The sequence below is a fragment of the Nuphar pumila genome, chromosome 17 (genome assembly GCF_984573655.1).
Source record: "Nuphar pumila chromosome 17, dmNupPumi1.hap1.1, whole genome shotgun sequence".
Lineage (NCBI taxonomy): Eukaryota > Viridiplantae > Streptophyta > Magnoliopsida > Nymphaeales > Nymphaeaceae > Nuphar > Nuphar pumila.
The window spans coordinates 12,683,887-12,703,929 of NC_143265.1; the positions used below are offsets into that span (position 1 = coordinate 12,683,887).

At 37.8% G+C, this 20,043-nt stretch overlaps 1 pseudogene; it reads left to right on the top strand.

Moving 5' to 3' along the window:
- The first annotated feature begins 1,151 nt into the window (after positions 1 to 1,151).
- Positions 1,152 to 13,760, top strand: LOC149811663 (scopoletin glucosyltransferase-like; annotated as a pseudogene).
- The last annotated feature ends 6,283 nt before the right edge of the window (positions 13,761 to 20,043 follow it).

Consider the following 20,043-nt stretch of genomic DNA (forward strand, 5'->3'; position numbering starts at 1 on the left):
GCTGACAAAAGAATTTTTCGATATTTGAAAGGCTCAAAAGGATTACAGTTGAATTTTCAATCTGACAAACTTGATTTGATCGGGTACTCAGATGCTGACTTTGCAGGATGCAAAATGACAGTAAGTCTACCTCTGGCTATATCTTTCTGTTTGGAGGTGGTGCAGTAGACTGGTCATGTAAAAAGCAAGGTTGTGTGGCCCTGCATACTCAGGAAGTTGAGTATATTGCATGTAATGCAGCCACAACCTTTGCAGTGTGGATTAGAAGGTTCATCTATGATTTAAAACTAGATCTTGTATTTGAACTTGCACACCTTTTTTGTGACAACTGGGCTGCTATCTCTTTGATGAAGAGTAGAGCAGATAGCTCTAAAAGTAAGCATATAATGGTAAAATATCACTATATATATGATATGATTGAACAAAATGAAATAATCAATGATTATCTACCATCATCAGACACGGTAGCAAATCTTCTTACGAAAGGGATCTCTGAGGATCTGTTCGCAAAACATGTGGCACATATGGGATTAAGATACTTGTGATTACGAGGCAAATCCTTATGAAAAATCCGTAATCATTGCATGGAAAGCCCACAATAGTGGAAGCAAGGTCGGCAGATATATGGCCAAGTGGGAGATGTTGGGATGTGTGACCATTATCCGCACATCTCGGCATATCCATGAACAAGGGCATGTTCGTGGATATGCTTGGGCAGTTATCAAAACCAATTTCAAATAAACTTTTAGAAAACTGCTTTGTTTTATGCCTGTTCCAACAATCTCGCTGCACTTATCTGAAAAGCTGAGTCAAAGAGAAACCGAGAGATGAAAGTTATAAAATGGGGACATGCTCAGCAGCTGAGTGTGAACAACACAAGAAAAAGCCTCTCGAAGCAAACCTTGTCAAGCCTAAAAAACCCTAACCTTCTTCTTCTCCTCTTGCTCTTGCTCAAACTCCTCTCGCTTATTCTGCTGCTAAGCGCCTCTGCTGCGCCATCCATCAAAGGCCATATAATCCCCATGATGGACATCACTATGCTTCTTGCTTAGCGTGGTCTAACAATCACCATCGTCACCACTCCCCTCAACCACCAGCGATTCCGATCCACCATCCAAAGACCTCGATCTTCCGGTCTCAACATCGAAGTCATGGAGCTCCAATTTCCCACCAAACACTTGGGCTTACCTGAAAACTGCGAGAATCTTGATTCCGTATCAACGCTCGAGATGATGTACAAGTTCCTAGTGGCAATGAGGGCACTTCTTCGGGATCCCTTCGAAGAACTCGTTCGCATCCAGCGTCCTGACTGCATCATATCGGATAGATGTTTCCTTGGATGGTAGAAATCGCCCGCAAATTCAGCATTCCTCGCTTTGTTTTCCATGGGATGTCTTGCTTCTTCCTCTTCATCGAACACCTTGTACGATACAACAAACCCGACGCGAACGTCTTAACCGATGATGAGGAGTTTATAGTGACGGCCTTGCTGTTAGGAAAGTTTTAAATTATTAATGGTTACTACCAAAAGTGTTTTGGAAAAAGTTTAGTCCCATATCTAAGAGAGAAAAGTTTTTCAAGAGGTTTAAATAGAGAGTTTGTAATCTATTCTTTACTTTGGTAAGCCTTGAGTATTTAGGTGGATTGCGGACGTTGATGCGCATCGTGCAGCAACGGACGCGCCGTTCGCGCACACGCACGCGTGCGCAAGGGCGCTTGAGGCGCAATGTGGCGTTTTGATGGCGCACTTTGCACTTCGCATGCTCGCAGCGGTGCGAGGTGCATATGAGGCGCAAATATCCATTTTGATTTTTCGGTTTTGAGACATCTGGCCGTTTGAAAGGTTTAATAGCATTTATATTGAGTTTAAGGCGCTTTGTGACTGTTGGACGGTTTTGGAGGCCTTTGATTGACAGTCAAAGGTGGGTGACCGTTCAGGTACCTTTTGTCCTATTTTCAAACTGTCAGATTTATGGCCTTTAATCTCATTTATCGCAAAACGTTTTGGCCTCTCTAAAAGTCTATAAATTCTTCTATTTTCGTCTTTTTGAATATCATCAGAATTTCTGACTCTCCAGTTTTCTCCTTTCTTTCTTCTCGGTTTGGCTTGCTGAGTTCATGTGTGGGAGAGGTCATCTGTTCTTGCGAAGCAGTGACTCTCTTGAGGTTCAAGCCTAGTTGTATCCTGGGAACTCAGTCGTAACAAAACCCTTTTTTGCATCTTCGGAATTTCCGGAGTGGGGCGATTGAAGTTCTAAAGATAGCGATCTTAAGAACGTGCCTCTAGGCTTGAATTCTCTTTTCTGAAATCCATTTTCACAAGGTTGGAATAACAATTTTAGAACTTCAATATGGCCTCTGGTTCGACATCCAACTCCATCAATCTGCTTAGCCGTGACCTTGAAAAACTCGATCGATTTGATGGGTCAAACTTCAAGCGGTGGCAATCAAAGGTATCGTTCTTGCTGTCTGAGCTGCATATCGACTATGTCCTCAAAAAGCCCTGTCCCACTGTCGTTGCTGGAGAAGTTGAGACAGAAGAACAGAAGAAAGAGCGAGAGAAGTGGCATACTGACAACTACAGATGCAAAGGGCATATCCTGAACACTTTAGCCGATTCACTCTTTGACCTATATTCACCATTGGAGTCGGCTGGAGAGTTGTGGAATGCTCTCGAGATCAAGTACAATGCAGAAGATGCTGGTAACAAAAGGTTTATAGTAGATCAGTATGTTAATTTTTCTATTGTTGATGATAAGCCTATACTTGCTCAAATTCATGAGATGCAAATACTGGCCTATAAGATCAAAGGAGAAGGTATGTATCTTGATGATGACTTCCAAGTTGCTGTCATCATTGGGAAGCTGCCAGATTCCTGGAAAGAATATAGGAATCACCTAAAACATAAAAATGAGAAAATCACTTTAGATGGCCTTCTTAAGGACATCTGAATTGAGGAAGAGACTCATCTTCGTGACAAAAAGAATTCGAGTCCTAAAGAAGGTTATCCTAAAGTGAATTTTGTTAGTAACAAGGGTGGCAAAATCATGAAAACCCAGAAAATCAAAAAGAATTTTGTGAAAGGGAAAAAGCCAACTGATAAAAAGAAAATTAGTTGCTATGTTTGTGGCAAGTTTGGCCATTTTGCTAGAGAATGCAGAGAACGGAAGAGGACTGGTCCTAAGCCAAATGAGTCAGAGGAGAGGCTTGTTGCTGTAATCTCTGAAACCTTTATGGTGGCTGCAAATAAGGACTGGTACCTGGATACTGGAAGCACTGTTCATGTGGCAAACGACAGGAACTTGTTCAAGTCGTATGAAGTAGTGGGGAAGGGATGCAATCTCTTTATGGGAAACTCTTCCTCAACTAAAGTGCTGGGAAAAGGGAGTGTGGAAATTAAGTTCACCTCCGAGAAAGTCCTAACACTTGAGAATGTCCACTATGCTCCAGAAGTTTGGAAAAATTTAATCTCTGCAGATCTCCTGTCACGAAATGGTTTTAAGATTGTTATTGAGTCTGGGATTGTAACTGTGACCAAAGGGAAAATCTTTGTAGGAAAAGGGTTTGCCACTGGTGGTATGTTCAAGATGAGCATAAATGAAGCTACTACTTCTGTTTATATGGTTGACTCTTATTTTCTTTGGCATTCGAGATTAGGACATATAAATTCTCGTTGCATTCATAATATGAATAACTTTGGTCTTCTTCTGTGTCATGTGAAAATAGAACATAAGCATAAGTGTGAGACATGTATTCAAACTAAGCTAACTAGACTCCCGTTTCCTAGTGTAGAAAAGAATTATAAATTGCTTGAATTAGTGCATTCTGATGTGTGTACGATGGATAATGTTTTGAGTCGTGGTGGCAATAGGTACTTTATTACCTTTATAGATGATTACTCAAAATTTTGTTATGTTTATTTGTTGAAACATAAATCTGAAGCATTTTCCAAATTTCTTTTTTATCTAGCTGAAGTACAAAATAGGTTTAAAACAAAGATTGTACATTTAAGAACAGATAGAGGAAGTGAATACTTAGGTGGAGAATTGGATAAATTCTGTGAAGATAATGGTATTATCCATCAAACGTCAGCTCCTAGAACTCCTGAACAGAATGGAGTAGCAGAAAGGAAAAACATGACACTTGTAGAAATGATGAATGCTATGCTTCTTAATACGGGTTTGCATTCCAACTTATGGGGAGAAGCTATACTTTCTGCTTGTTATATTCTTAATCGAGTTCCTTATTCCAAATCTGATAAATCACCTTATGAATTGTGTTTTGGAAAGAAACCTAATCTTAGTTATTTTCGTGTTTGGGGTTGTTTAGCATATGTTAAAATTCCAGAAAATAAAAGGAAGAAGGTTGGACCTAAAGCATTTAAATGTGCATTTGTTGGGTATGCTGAACATAGTAAAGCATATAGATTTTTGGACATTGTTAATGATGTTATTGTAGAATCTAGAGATGCATCTTTCATAGAACATAAAAATGCATTTGATTCTCTTCTTGATGGCAACCGGATTATAGTAGATGAACTTCCTGTAAATGACATGATTGAATATTCTAATGAATGTGTTGATGAACCAGAAACTGAAGTTAGACTCAGTAAACGCATTAGAAAACCAACTAATTTTGGTTCTGACTTTTATACATTTCTAATTGAGAATGATCCTGTGTCTTTTCAAGAGGCTATGTCTTCTCAAGATGCTGCCTTTTGGAGAGAAGCTATTAATGATGAAATAGAATCAATTATGTCTAATAATGTTTGAAAATTAGTAGATTTACCTGTTGGTTGCAAAACTATTGGCTGCAAATGGATTTTCAAAAAGAAATTAAAAGCTGATGGTACAATCGATAAATTTAAAGCACGTTTGGTTGCAAAAGGCTTTAAACAAAAAGAAGGTATTGATTATTTTGATACTTTTGCTCCTGTAACCAGAATATCTACTATTAGAATTCTGATTGCCATGGCTGCCATATATAAGCTTCAAATCCATCAAATGGACGTGAAAATGGCCTTTTTGAATGGAGAATTAGATGAAGAGATATATATGGAGCAACCTGAAGGTTTTGTAGTGCTAGGGCAAGAGCGCAAAGTTTGCAAACTTGAGAAATCCTTATATGGATTAAAGCAAGCCCCTAAGCAATGGCATGAAAAATTTGATAGTTCTCTGGTGCATAATGGTTTTAAAATTCATGATGCGGACAAATGTGTCTACAGTAAAGTAGATAGTGACTCAATTATTATTATTTGTTTATATGTTGATGATATGCTTATTTTGGGTAACAATAGTGAATGCATAAATCAAACAAAAAGATTTTTATCTTCCTTGTTTTGTATGAAAGACTTGGGTGTTGCAGATGTTATTTTAGGAATCAAAATAATAAGAAATAAAAATGGCATTATATTATGTCAATCACACTATATTGAGAAAATTCTTACAAAGTATGGATATCTTAATAGTTCACCAGCATGCACCCCATATGATCCAAATATGAAATTGACTCCTAATGATGGTGCTAGTGTTCAACAATTAAAATATGCCAGTGTTGTAGGTAGCCTTATGTATGCAATGAACTGCACAAGGCCTGACATTGCCTATGCAATGAGTAAAGTGTGTAGATACACTAATAATCCTGGTCATCAACACTGGAATGCAGTGAACAGGATTCTTAGATATCTAAAGCATACTTTAGACTATGGAATTCACTATACCGAGTTTCCTGCTGTTATTGAAGGGTATAGTGATGCAAGTTGGAATACTGACTTTGAAGATTCCAAGTCTACGAGTGGTTGGGTTTTTACCCTTGGAGGAGGAGCAATTGCATGGGGGTCTAAGAAACAGACCTGTATAACTCATTCTACAATGGAATCTGAGTTTATTGCTTTGGCATCTGCTTGTAGAGAAGCTGAATGGCTTAAGAATATTCTAGTGGATATTCCACTAGGTGAGAAGCCTATACCTGCTATTTCAATGTTTTGTGATAGCCAATCAGCTATATGTAAAGCAGGTAATATGAAATACAATGGGAAGTCTAGACATATTAGTCTAAGACACAGTTTTATAAGACAAATGATTGATGACAATATTATTTCATTGAAATATGTGAAGTCATGTCAAAATTTGGCAGACCCATTTACGAAAGGCCTTTCGAGAGATGTCATCAATAAAACATCGAGGGGAATGGGAATTAAGCCAATTAAGTCATCACCTAAGGATACCCAACCTAGAGCGTTGGAGATCCCACATGCATAGGTTCAATGGAAAACGAATTGGTGAATGACAGATATTGAGCATATTTATGTAAGCCCATTACTGATGTGTGCTCATGAGCTGTAACTAATATGAGGGTTGAGCTAATAGCTCTTAATGAGTTTGTAGGCCTTAAGGCTAAGGTGTGTGTTACAGTACACCTAGACAAACTCACCTATATGAGTGTAGAAATGTGAGCCGTTTCTTATGAGAATTGGCAATTCTCTAGAGCACTCATGAATCCAGGAAAGCACAAGGCTCTAAATGTGCCAACATGAAATCCACACAATCGAACTTTTGGAAATCGATGTATGATTGAAAACTCTGTTAACAATATAAGGGGCTAAGTTCAAGGTAAGTCCACTTAGCACCTTGGTTAATTTAGGTTTTCTTTCATATAGTGGGGGTTCAAGTCATGCAGACACTCTCACTAATGCATAAGTTTCTATGCAAGCCAAATATATTTTAAAACTAGTGGGGGATTGTTAGGAAAGTTTTAAATTATTAATGGTTACTACCAAAAGTGTTTTGGAAAAAGTTTAATCCCATATCTAAGAGAGAAAAGTTTTTAAGAGGTTTAAATAGAGAGTTTGTAATCTATTCTTTACTTTGGTAAGCCTTGAGTATTTAGGTGGATTGCGGACGTTGTTGCGCATCGTGCAGCAACGAACGCGCGTGCGCGCGTGCGTGCGCAAGGGCGCTTGAGGCGCAATGTGGCGTTTTGATGGCGCACTTCGCACGCTCGCAGTGGTGCGAGGTGCATATGAGGCGCAAATATCCATTTTGATTTTTCGGTTTTGAGACATCTGGCCGTTTGAAAGGTTTAATAGCATTTATATTGAGTTTAAGGCGCTTTGTGACTGTTGGACGGTTTTGGAGGCCTTTGATTGACAGTCAAAGGTGGGTGACCGTTCATGTACCTTTTGTCCTATTTTCAAACTGTCAGATTTATGGCCTTTAATCTCATTTATCGCAAAACGTTTTGGCCTCTCTAAAAGTCTATAAATTCTTCTATTTTCGTCTTTTTTAATATCATCAGAATTTCTGACTCTCCAGATTTCTCCTTTCTTTCTTCTCGGTTTGGCTTGCTGAGTTCATGTGTGGGAGAGGTCATCTGTTCTTGCGAAGCAGTGACTCTCTTGAGGTTCAAGCCTAGTTGTATCCTGGGAACTCAGTCGTAACAAAACCCTTTTTCGCATCTTCGGAATTTCCGGAGTGGGGCGATTGAAGTTCTAAAGATAGCGATCTTAAGAACGTGCCTCTAGGCTTGAATTCTCTTTTCTGAAATCCATTTTCACAAGGTTGGAATAACAATTTTAGAACTTCAATATGGCCTCTGGTTCGACATCCAACTCCATCAATCTGCTTAGCCGTGACTTTGAAAAACTCGATCGATTTGATGGGTCAAACTTTAAGCGGTGGCAATCAAAGGTATCGTTCTTGCTGTCTGAGCTGCATATCGACTATGTCCTCAAAAAGCCCTGTCCCACTGTCGTTGCTGGAGAAGTTGAGACAGAAGAACAGAAGAAAGAGCGAGAGAAGTGGCATACTGACAACTACAGATGCAAAGGGCATATCCTGAACACTTTAGCCGATTCACTCTTTGACCTATATTCACCATTGGAGTCGGCTGGAGAGTTGTGGAATGCTCTCGAGATCAAGTACAATGCAGAAGATGCTGGTAACAAAAGGTTTATAGTAGATCAGTATGTTAATTTTTCTATTGTTGATGATAAGCCTATACTTGCTCAAATTCATGAGATGCAAATACTGGCCTATAAGATCAAAGGAGAAGGTATGTATCTTGATGATGACTTCCAAGTTGCTGTCATCATTGGGAAGCTGCCGGATTCCTGGAAAGAATATAGGAATCACCTAAAACATAAAAATGAGAAAATCACTTTAGATGGCCTTCTTAAGGACATCCGAATTGAGGAAGAGACTCATCTTCGTGACAAAAAGAATTCGAGTCCTAAAGAAGGTTATCCTAAAGTGAATTTTGTTAGTAACAAGGGTGGCAAAATCATGAAAACCAAGAAAATCAAAAAGAATTTTGTGAAAGGGAAAAAGCCAACTGATAAAAAGAAAATTAGTTGCTATGTTTGTGGCAAGTTTGGCCATTTTGCTAGAGAATGCAGAGAACGGAAGAGGACTGGTCCTAAGCCAAATGAGTCAGAGGAGAGGCTTGTTGCTGTAATCTCTGAAACCTTTATGGTGGCTGCAAATAAGGACTGGTATCTGGATACTGGAAGCACTGTTCATGTGGCAAACGACAGGAACTTGTTCAAGTCGTATGAAGTAGTGGGGGAGGGATGCAATCTCTTTATAGGAAACTCTTCCTCAACTAAAGTGCTGGGAAAAGGGAGTGTGGAAATTAAGTTCACCTCCGAGAAAGTCCTAACACTTGAGAATGTCCACTATGCTCCAGAAGTTCGGAAAAATTTAATCTCTGCAGATCTCCTGTCACGAAATGGTTTTAAGATTGTTATTGAGTCTGGGATTGTAACTGTGACCAAAGGGAAAATCTTTGTAGGAAAAGGGTTTGCCACTGGTGGTATGTTCAAGATGAGCATAAATGAAGCTACTACTTCTGTTTATATGGTTGACTCTTATTTTCTTTGGCATTCAAGATTAGGACATATAAATTCTCGTTGCATTCATAATATGAATAACTTTGGTCTTCTTCTGTGTCATGTGAAAATAGAACATAAGCATAAGTGTGAGACATGTATTCAAACTAAGCTAACTAGACTCCTGTTTCCTAGTGTAAAAAAGAATTATAAATTGCTTGAATTAGTGCATTCTGATGTGTGTACGATGGATAATGTTTTAAGTCGTGGTAGCAATAGGTACTTTATTACCTTTATAGATGATTACTCAAAATTTTGTTATGTTTATTTGTTGAAACATAAATCTGAAGCATTTTCCAAATTTCTTCTTTATCTAGCTGAAGTACAAAATAGGTTTAAAACAAAGATTGTACATTTAAGAACAGATAGAGGAGGTGAATACTTAGGTGGAGAATTTGATAAATTCTGTGAAGATAATGGTATTATCCATCAAACGTCAGCTCCTAGAACTCCTGAACAGAATGGAGTAGCAGAAAGGAAAAACATGACACTTGTAGAAATGATGAATGCTATGCTTCTTAATACGGGTTTGCATTCCAACTTATGGGGAGAAGCTATACTTTCTGCTTGTTATATTCTTAATCGAGTTCCTTATTCCAAATCTGATAAATCACCTTATGAATTGTGTTTTGGAAAGAAACCTAATCTTAGTTATTTTCGTGTTTGGGGTTGTTTAGCATATGTTAAAATTCCAGAAAATAAAAGGAAGAAGGTTGGACCTAAAGCATTTAAATGTGCATTTGTTGGGTATGCTGAACATAGTAAAGCATATAGATTTTTGGACATTGTTAATGATGTTATTGTAGAATCTAGAGATGCATCTTTCATAGAACATAAAAATGCATTTGATTCTCTTCTTGATGGCAACCGAATTATAGTAGATGAACTTCCTGTAAATGACATGATTGAATATTCTAATGAATGTGTTGATGAACCAGAAACTGAAGTTAGACTCAGTAAACGCATTAGAAAACCAACTAATTTTGGTTCTGACTTTTATATATTTCTAATTGAGAATGATCCTGTGTCTTTTCAAGAGGCTATGTCTTCTCAAGATGCTGCCTTTTGGAGAGAAGCTATTAATGATGAAATAGAATCAATTATGTCTAATAATGTTTGGAAATTAATAGATTTACCTGTTGGTTGCAAAACTATTGGCTGCAAATGGATTTTCAAAAAAAAATTAAAAGCTGATGGTACAATCGATAAATTTAAAGCACGTTTGGTTGCAAAAGGCTTTAAACAAAAAGAAGGTATTGATTATTTTGATACTTTTGCTCCTGTAACCAGAATATCTACTATTAGAATTCTGATTGCCATGGCTGCCATATATAAGCTTCAAATCCATCAAATGGATGTGAAAACGGCCTTTTTGAATGGAGAATTAGATGAAAAGATATATATGGAGCAACCTGAAGGTTTTGTAGTGCTAGGGCAAGAGCGCAAAGTTTGCAAACTTGAGAAATCCTTATATGGATTAAAGCAAGCCCCTAAGCAATGGCATGAAAAAATTGATAGTTCTCTGGTGCATAATGGTTTTAAAATTCATGATGCGGACAAATGTGTCTACAGTAAAGTAGATAGTGACTCAATTATTATTATTTGTTTATATGTTGATGATATGCTTATTTTGGGTAACAATAGTGAATGCATAAATCAAACAAAAAGATTTTTATCTTCCTTGTTTTGTATGAAAGACTTGGGTGTTGCAGATGTTATTTTAGGAATCAAAATAATAAGAAATAAAAATGGCATTATATTATGTCAATCACACTATATTGAGAAAATTCTTACAAAGTATGGATATCTTAATAGTTCACCAGCATGCACCCCATATGATCCAAATATGAAATTGACTCCTAATGATGGTGCTAGTGTTCAACAATTAAAATATGCCAGTGTTGTAGGTAGCCTTATGTATGCAATGAACTGCACAAGGCCTGACATTGCCTATGCAATGAGTAAAGTGTGTAGATACACTAATAATCCTGGTCATCAACACTGGAATGCAGTGAACAGGATTCTTAGATATCTAAAGCATACTTTAGACTATGGAATTCACTATACCGAGTTTCCTGCTGTTATTGAAGGGTATAGTGATGCAAGTTGGAATACTGACTTTGAAGATTCTAAGTCTACGAGTGGTTGGGTTTTTACCCTTGGAGGAGGAGCAATTGCATAGGGGTCTAAGAAACAGACCTGTATAACTCATTTTACAATGGAATCTGAGTTTATTGCTTTGGCATCTGCTTGTAGAGAAGCTGAATGGCTTAAGAATATGCTAGTGGATATTCCACTAGGTGAGAAGCCTATACCTGCTATTTCAATGTTTTGTGATAGCCAATCAGCTATATGTAAAGCAGGTAATATGAAATACAATGGGAAGTCTAGACATATTAGTCTAAGACACAGTTTTATAAGACAAATGATTGATGACAATATTATTTCATTGAAATATGTGAAGTCATGTCAAAATTTGGCAGACCCATTTACGAAAGGCCTTTCGAGAGATGTCATCAATAAAACATCGAGGGGAATGGGAATTAAGCCAATTAAGTCATCACCTAAGGATACCCAACCTAGAGCGTTGGAGATCCCACATGCATAGGTTCAATGGGAAACGAATTGGTGAATGACAGATATTGAGCATATTTATGTAAGCCCATTACTGATGTGTGCTCATGAGCTATAACTAATATGAGGGTTGAGCTAATAGCTCTTAATGAGTTTGTAGGCCTTAAGGCTAAGGTGTGTGTTACAGTACACCTAGACAAACTCACCTATATGAGTGTAGAAATGTGAGCCGTTTCTTATGAGAATTGGCAATTCTCTAGAGCACTCATGAATCCAGGAAAGCACAAGGCTCTAAATGTGCCAACATGAAATCCACACAATCGAACTTTTGGAAACCGATGTATGATTGAAAACTCCGTTAACAATATAAGGGGCTAAGTTCAAGGTAAGTCCACTTAGCACCTTGGTTAATTTAGGTTTTCTTTCATATAGTGGGGGTTCAAGTCATGCAGACACTCTCACTAATGCATAAGTTTCTATGCAAGCCAAATATATTTTAAAACTAGTGGGGGATTGTTAGGAAAGTTTTAAATTATTAATGGTTACTACCAAAAGTGTTTTGGAAAAAGTTTAATCCCATATCTAAGAGAGAAAAGTTTTTCAAGAGGTTTAAATAGAGAGTTTGTAATCTATTCTTTACTTTGGTAAGCCTTGAGTATTTAGGTGGATTGCGGACGTTGTTGCGCATCGTGCAGCAACGGACGCGCCGTTCGCGCACACGCGCGCTTGCGCGCGTGCGTGCGCAAGGGCGCTTGAGGCGCAATGTGGCGTTTTGATGGCGCACTTTGCACTTCGCACGCTCGCAGCGGTGCGAGGTGCATATGAGGCGCAAATATCCATTTTGATTTTTCGGTTTTGAGACATCTGGCCGTTTGAAAGGTTTAATAGCATTTATATTGAGTTTAAGGCGCTTTGTGACTGTTGGACGGTTTTGGAGGCCTTTGATTGACAGTCAAAGGTGGGTGACCGTTCAGGTACCTTTTGTCCTATTTTCAAACTGTCAGATTTATGGCCTTTAATCTCATTTATCGCAAAACGTTTTGGCCTCTCTAAAAGTCTATAAATTCTTCTATTTTCGTCTTTTTGAATATCATCAGAATTTCTGACTCTCTAGATTTCTCCTTTCTTTCTTCTCGGTTTGGCTTGCTGAGTTCATGTGTGGGAGAGGTCATCTGTTCTTGCGAAGCAGTGACTCTCTTGAGGTTCAAGCCTAGTTGTATCCTGGGAACTCAGTCGTAACAAAACCCTTTTTCGCATCTTCGGAATTTCCGGAGTGGGGCGATTGAAGTTCTAAAGATAGCGATCTTAAGAACGTGCCTTTAGGCTTGAATTCTCTTTTCTGAAATCCATTTTCACAAGGTTGGAATAACACTTGCCTCATAAGATAGGACTGACAAGAGCTCAACTGCCTAATTTTAACTGGAAGACAACAGCCTGATCATCAACAAACTGAGTATCAGAAGCTAACCAAACAAGTTTTCGAGATCGAAGCAGAGAACGATGGAAATCTCGTTAACAGCTTCATTGAGTTGGAGGGTGCATACGTCGAGCACTACAAACAAGCGTTGGGAAAACCCGTCTGGACCATTGGCCTGTTTCTCTCTGCAGCAACGAGAAGAGCGACAAGAAGGAGCGGGGGAACGCAGCGTCAATCGATGAGCGCGATTGTTTGAGATGGCTCGATCTGAAGAAACCAAAGTCCGTCATTTACGTCTGCTTTGGAAGCATTTCCGTTGTTTCGAAGGCTCAGCTGGTTGAGATCGAATTAGGCCTAGAAGGTTCGGGTTGTCCCTTCATTTGGGTTCTAAGAGGGGCATCGATCAAGAACTTCCCTGCTGATTTAGAGGAGAGGTTGGAGAACAAGGGGTTGATCATCAAAGGGTGGGCGCCCCAGCTGCTGATACTGTCCCTCCCGGCGATCGGAGGATTCATGACACACTGTGGATGAAATTCTACGCTGGAGGTAATCACGAGCGGAGTGCCATTGGTCGCTTGGCCTAGGTTCGCGGATCAGTACATGAATGAGAAGCTGGTGGTTCAGGTTCTGCGAAATGGTGTTGCGGTTGGTAGTAATAAATTTGTCATGTCCGGTGAAGAGGAAGAAGCTCGAGTGGTGCATAGGAAGAAGATTGAGGAAGCAGTGGTTCGTTTGATGGGTGATGAAGGAGAGGGCATGAGAGAAAGAGCCAACGAACTCAAAGAAATGGCCAAAAAAGCCATGGAAGAAGGGGGCTCTTCTCACTTAAACATGGATCTTCTTATCAATTATATTAAAGATTATAGTTCCCGTAGGAACTGAGAGAGAGAGAGAGAGAGACTCTTGTTACAATTGCTGCTGTCTATTTTTTTTTTTATTTAAATTTATTTCTGCGGTGGGCAGATGGATGTGTTGATACTTTCGCTGCGTTGGGTGCTTTATTGCTGGATTGTATCTGAGATCTTTTTATTCTTTAGGACTGTTATCAAAGAAAGAAAATTGATTACAGACAAGTTCGCTTATAGAGAAAGAGACATGGCTAGGCTGGCAAGTCAGCTTAGAACGATGCTGGATCAAATCCCGCTGCTCCACGGTTGTCTGTAGTTTTCAGATGTGAACCACGGAAGACTGGGTTGATGCGGAGTTCCACTCATGGTTTCCCTCGCTTCAGCGAGGGTTCCTTAGAACAAAGTGAGATCCGTCGTATCCGCATTACACACAAGAAACGTAATGCCCAGCAAAACGTGTTGATGGCCCCACAGAACATGCGGGTTAAAATTGGTAAGAGCACAGACAATCAAACAACACTTGTTTGATGGTCAGGTAACGATCCAATTGAATGATTTTAGATTTAGGCAATGCTATTGGATCTTGTTGAACTTCAATGAAACTAAATAGATCTATGATATGTACCCAGCTATGATTAGATGCATGGATAGTCTCTTATTGAATGAATCTAATGTTGGATCCTCATAGTATAATTCTCGGATATGAGATATTTAGTTTGTGATGAATTCAGATAAATATAATTACCATATATGGGATATGGATTTAGATTTGATCCAAAATTTATGATAGGATCTGAATAAGTGTTATGCTCGGATATGAAATATGAATCTAGATTTGATACAAAAACAAATATATATATATATATATATATATATATATATATATTATGAATCTAGATTTGATCCAAGTTTTATGTTGAATCTGGATAGTATCAGGCCAAATATTTAGACCTAATAATGACATATATTTTGTATGGGTCCGGGTTTGATACGGTTAGATCCACATAAGTAAAATGTTGGATGTGTAATATAGATCCATTTGCATTTGAAACATATGGTTATAGATATGGATTTGGATTATGATTAAATAATATAGAATCTATGGTTTTAATTAATCTTGTATAGAGATCTATTTTAATATGGGTTCTGTTGGACTTGATAGCTAACATTTTAAGTCAGATTTGGATATGGACTAATACAAATCCAATGAATTTGGATATATATATATATATATATATATATATATATATATATATATATATATATATATATATATTGAGTAGATCTAGTAATGGATATGAACTTATATATTCACAATTTTGTGATTTGATTAAAACCTTGGAATTGGATCATCATGTTTTGCATATCCAAATGATAATGTGTTAACTCTCATTGGATATGGATATAATGCATATCCAAATTGAATTTGCATATAAAGATTCATGCTTTACTATATAATAAAAAATAAACCAAGTATGTGAGTATCCTCATGATGATATATTATGAAAGAAAAATCTAATTAGTGTATGTAAAACCTCATGATGTCATGGCTTAATGCAAATATTGCTTAAATGTAATGCATTAGAATAGTGAGCTAAATTATAATTTTTACACATGCATGTGAGGATATTTATTTGTATATGATGATAAATACTCATAATAAATAATGCTCCCTATGGTATGCCTGTATAAATGCATGAAGGGATATTTTGTTTTCATACTTTAGAAAATTATGCATGAAACACTACATAGTGTTGGTCAGTCACATTTATGACTATTTGGATCTGAATATACCGATCTAAAATGATCAGTTTATGATCAACATATGATAATGCATGTAGAAAATGAGAGTATAAACTATGGTGAAAGTTTTGAAAAGTATGAGTATTTGCTATGTTTTGACAATTCATAGATTTATGAATTAATAAATTCCATAGTACTCCACTAGTGTGTATGATCATGACATGGTCATGGAAGAGCCATAAGAACCCCATGATTATGTGAGACCCACATTATGAAGTAGGCACATTTTCTCTTTAGAACTATGTACTGAATGACTTAGTATCTAGTGGATGGTGAATACTTAAAATAAATTATTACACAATAAAGGTTATGAAAAAATTTATAGCATGATGAAAAAATAACCTAGTTTGTGAATAGTCTCATGATAGGCATATATCATGAAGGAGAAATCCAACTAGTCTATGTAAAACCTCATGATGTCATATAGTTATGAGTGAAATACATAATGCACTGGTCATGATACAATGTGGGTGTTCGCCCCATATGGCCAAGTGGGAGATGTTGGATCCAGTATGAAAACTAGATCCAGTTCTCTTGTAGTTATAAAGTCTCACGCATGAATTAAGTGGGCCACTTTTGTGGGCTTAATTAGTGGGTTATGGATAGTTACAATTCTACATTCTTTGGTCTTTTACAGAATGTGGAGGTTCCATAACTCGATGTTTGTTATGCTAGGAAGGTAACGGCTACTCTAAGGAAGGTTATAAGAGCCTAGAACCTGCGCACAAGATAAGTGTAAAAAAATTAATGTGGGTTATCCCCCTTGACGCAAGCCATTTACCAAAACTCTTTCATCCTCATTGTTCCTCCTTCTTTGTGCACCCCTCGATACAGATTCTTTACACCCCGCTCGAGTTCCCTACCTTACACGTACTCTCTCTCTCTCTCATCTCCTTAATCAACTTTTCCCTTCTTTTTTCTGTTTATTCTGAATTTTGGTCTGTGGTTTCATTGTGAATCAAGAAACTCAGCACGCATACATAGGAATTGGTCTTGGCATGACTGTGCACATCAACTTTTGTTCTTCTTGCTCTTACAGGTTCTAATTCAAACTCTGCTCCTCCAATTCTTATCATTTCTTCTTATTCTTCTTTTTCTTTCTCTCGTCCCTCTTAACCAAGTAATGTTCTTTTTTGTTCTTGACAACTTTGCGTTGGTGGGTTGTTTTTGTATTACATTAAATGAAAATATTTTATTTCATTATGTTGATTGAATCTATCTTGCCAGAGACACTTCTCCATCTTGTACGAGGAGAAAATGAAAGCTATTGGTTGCCTCTTTCTTTTAGTATGTGTATGACGCGATCACTCACGATTTGAAACATGTTCTAGGTCTTTTTGCCTTATTGGTTTTGTAGTTTCCCTCTTTTTTCATCAGCATCCTCTATTTTTTATCATAAAATTAGGGATTGGCAAGTAATGGCTGAGCAGATACACTAGAAAGCCGTTCAAAAATTCCCACCACCTGTCATCTAATCGATGCAGATACATCGTCTAGCATCAGGCCACCCTCTTCCACAACATCAAGTCCCTTCTTCTTCCTCCTCACCCACTCCTCCTCCCTCCTCTCCCTCTTCTTCTCTTCTCAGCCACGCCCCTATGGCTCCCCTCCTCCTCCTCCTCCTCCTCCTCCTCTTCATTTATAGAAACAAGTGAAAAAATATTATTTTAGAAAAATTATCATATCAAAACTTTTCATAGGCAAATTTTTTTATTTCTATGAGTATGTTTCTCATGTCCAAATGTGCCCTAAGGTGAAGTTTCGATATCTATTCATGATCTAAAATCTCTTCTTTTTCTCATTTCTTTTGTAGATCGTAAAACCCATGGTTTTTCTTTCTTTCAAACTCTCTTCTTAATCTTTTATCTTTGATAAAGTTCAGGCGTATCGAAGTGATGATCAACTTTGGATCTTTTTCTTTTTTAACTCTTCCTTCCCTTGTTTTGGCATCAAATTATGGGTCTTTTCTTGTGGTGGTTGTAGCCATTTGATCTTCTTCTTTCGATTTTGGGGATCATTTTGATTGTTTTGGGACCATTCTTGTAACACCCCAACAAAATGACTAAAAAAATTTAGATTTTTTTTCTTCTTCACAATGGAAAATCAGTTAACTTATTCCATCAAATAGTTGGGCGAGTTACAGGGTATAACAGATCATGATACTCTTGAAACAATTAATATCATTAATAAATGATATGTCCAAACATTATTACAAGCTCATAAATAAATATAAAAAGGTCTATTGAAGTTTATGCAGGTTCACAATTCTAAATCTCATGGCTCTGCTCGCAGCGATGTCCACAATTTGGCCCGATAATTTTACTCGCTACCTGAAAAATAATGATTCAGATGGGGCCAGACTACTCCCCGTCTGAGTAAGAAAGATTATATCCATATGAATGTGCTTAAAGTCTTGTGTTCATGTATGTGTGCACACATTCAAATAATGATATTGAAATGATAAAATTCACATAGGTTTTATGAGAAGCATCCAATCCAAGCAATTCATGGTTTGGTACATAAAGGAAAACATTAGTAGAGCTACACATCCAATAAATAAATCACAACTATGTTATGATGAATGAAACACAAAGAAAAACATTAATGAAGCTATGCACCACATGAATGAATCATCTTTATATTATAACTAATGCAACTTCAAGCATTGAATGTACTTAAAGACATTTACCAGTGAATTGACTTTATGATTTTCCTTGTTAATTACTCTATGGGTACGCACAGGCATTCAACATCGTAGCGGACCGAGACCACACAGGGTCCATTATACGTTTTCAATTAATACCCCATGTGACTAGACGTACGGATACCCAAAGGGGACGGTTCATGATCGAGAGAGTACTCTCCAATGGCAGATAGAAATAAGATGCACCTTGGTAACTTCTGCAGAAGACTTGGATCTACCACCTAGTATGCATTGGCAGTTCTGGCTCCTTAATTCTGAGGACTGGAGACCGGGTGAGACACCTCGCTCTCACAAAAAAAACATTATTGTCCCATGGAGCTTGTACTAACTACCCTCTCCAAGGTAAAATATGGGTCTGATGACAAACACCGCTTTCAGGTATACCCAGAACCCTGGAAAACCAGTAACATATATTATCTTTCATGTGTACCCATGATTCTGCAGTTAAGTTATTTATGCATATATTATGTTCTGCTTATTTCTTTGTGCAAGTCATTGCATCTCAAGGGATTTTTCAAAATCCCAAACCCATACTCAGGTTGATAAAGTGTATGCACATTTATCAACCTAGTGCACAATAGGCACCAATACATTTTTTCTCAGAATTATAGGCTCCTATTCGAGCCGAGCACTTATGTATGCACTGTTTTGATATTTTTTAACTATGAGTGTATGAATCTCCCCCCATTGGTCATTCAACCACATGCCCTATTTTGGGTGAAACACAACCATGTATGTGCATCATAATGTAGCATCAATCATGGCATGTCACACATACAAAATTTTATAAGTGCTCACATGGCACCATAAGGGTTCTGCGTGCTGAGTTTCAATTTTGCACCATCATCACCCTGCAATTTTCTTAATTATGCAATTATAACAAAAGAATATGTATTTAACAACAGACGGTTCATACATTGAACAAGGGCCACGATATTCAAATGTTAACCACATGCGAAATGGATATGTCATTGATATCTCATTCATTTGCCACATTCGTCAACAACATACCATTATCTTCATCAGCAAATAATCAAAATTTTATTATGCTATTTAACATGTGCACTCTAATGAATTCTGCCATAACCCATGCATGTGCACATTAGTGAGTTTTAGACCTACTTTGGGTTTGTGCACAATAGTGAATTTTTTATATAATACATGTATCTACACAGAGTAAATTTTTCATTCATGACTACAATGGCAGATTTGCATATGATGGTGTAGGACAATCACAAGTGAAATGACAGGTTTATGATCATAACAGGTGTGCATTTGCTGTTGTTAGATGCTCGCACATGCAATGACTGATTTATGATCCCAACAGATTTACATATGTTGTTGTACGACATTCATAAATGAAATTTATGGATTTACAAGTGTAACCGATTTGTATATGGCCATAATGGCTTGCCGGAAATATAGTGTTTTGCTAGTCATTTGACGTAGTTTGCTACACCACCACGGTTGCAGCAACTGCTGCCACTGTTAAATACAACAGTCAGACGCTACCAAGTTCGGCAGGGCAACAACACCATGTTGCACACCCATTGGCTGTCAGCAGACCTAGTCATCCTGCTTTAGGAAGCAGTGCCAGGCTGCCAAAATGATGGCAATAGGCCATGACTGGGGTCAGAGTAACCCTTGCTGACTGTGTTCAGCAAAGCATGGGATACCCTGTTGCACACAGTGGTCATCAACCACATGAGGCATAAGACAACAGGTTGGAGACTTAGCATACCCCTGTCTGTTGCACCTTAGGTGACGACAGGCAACAACAGCAGCAGTAGGGTGTGATACACCCTGCCGT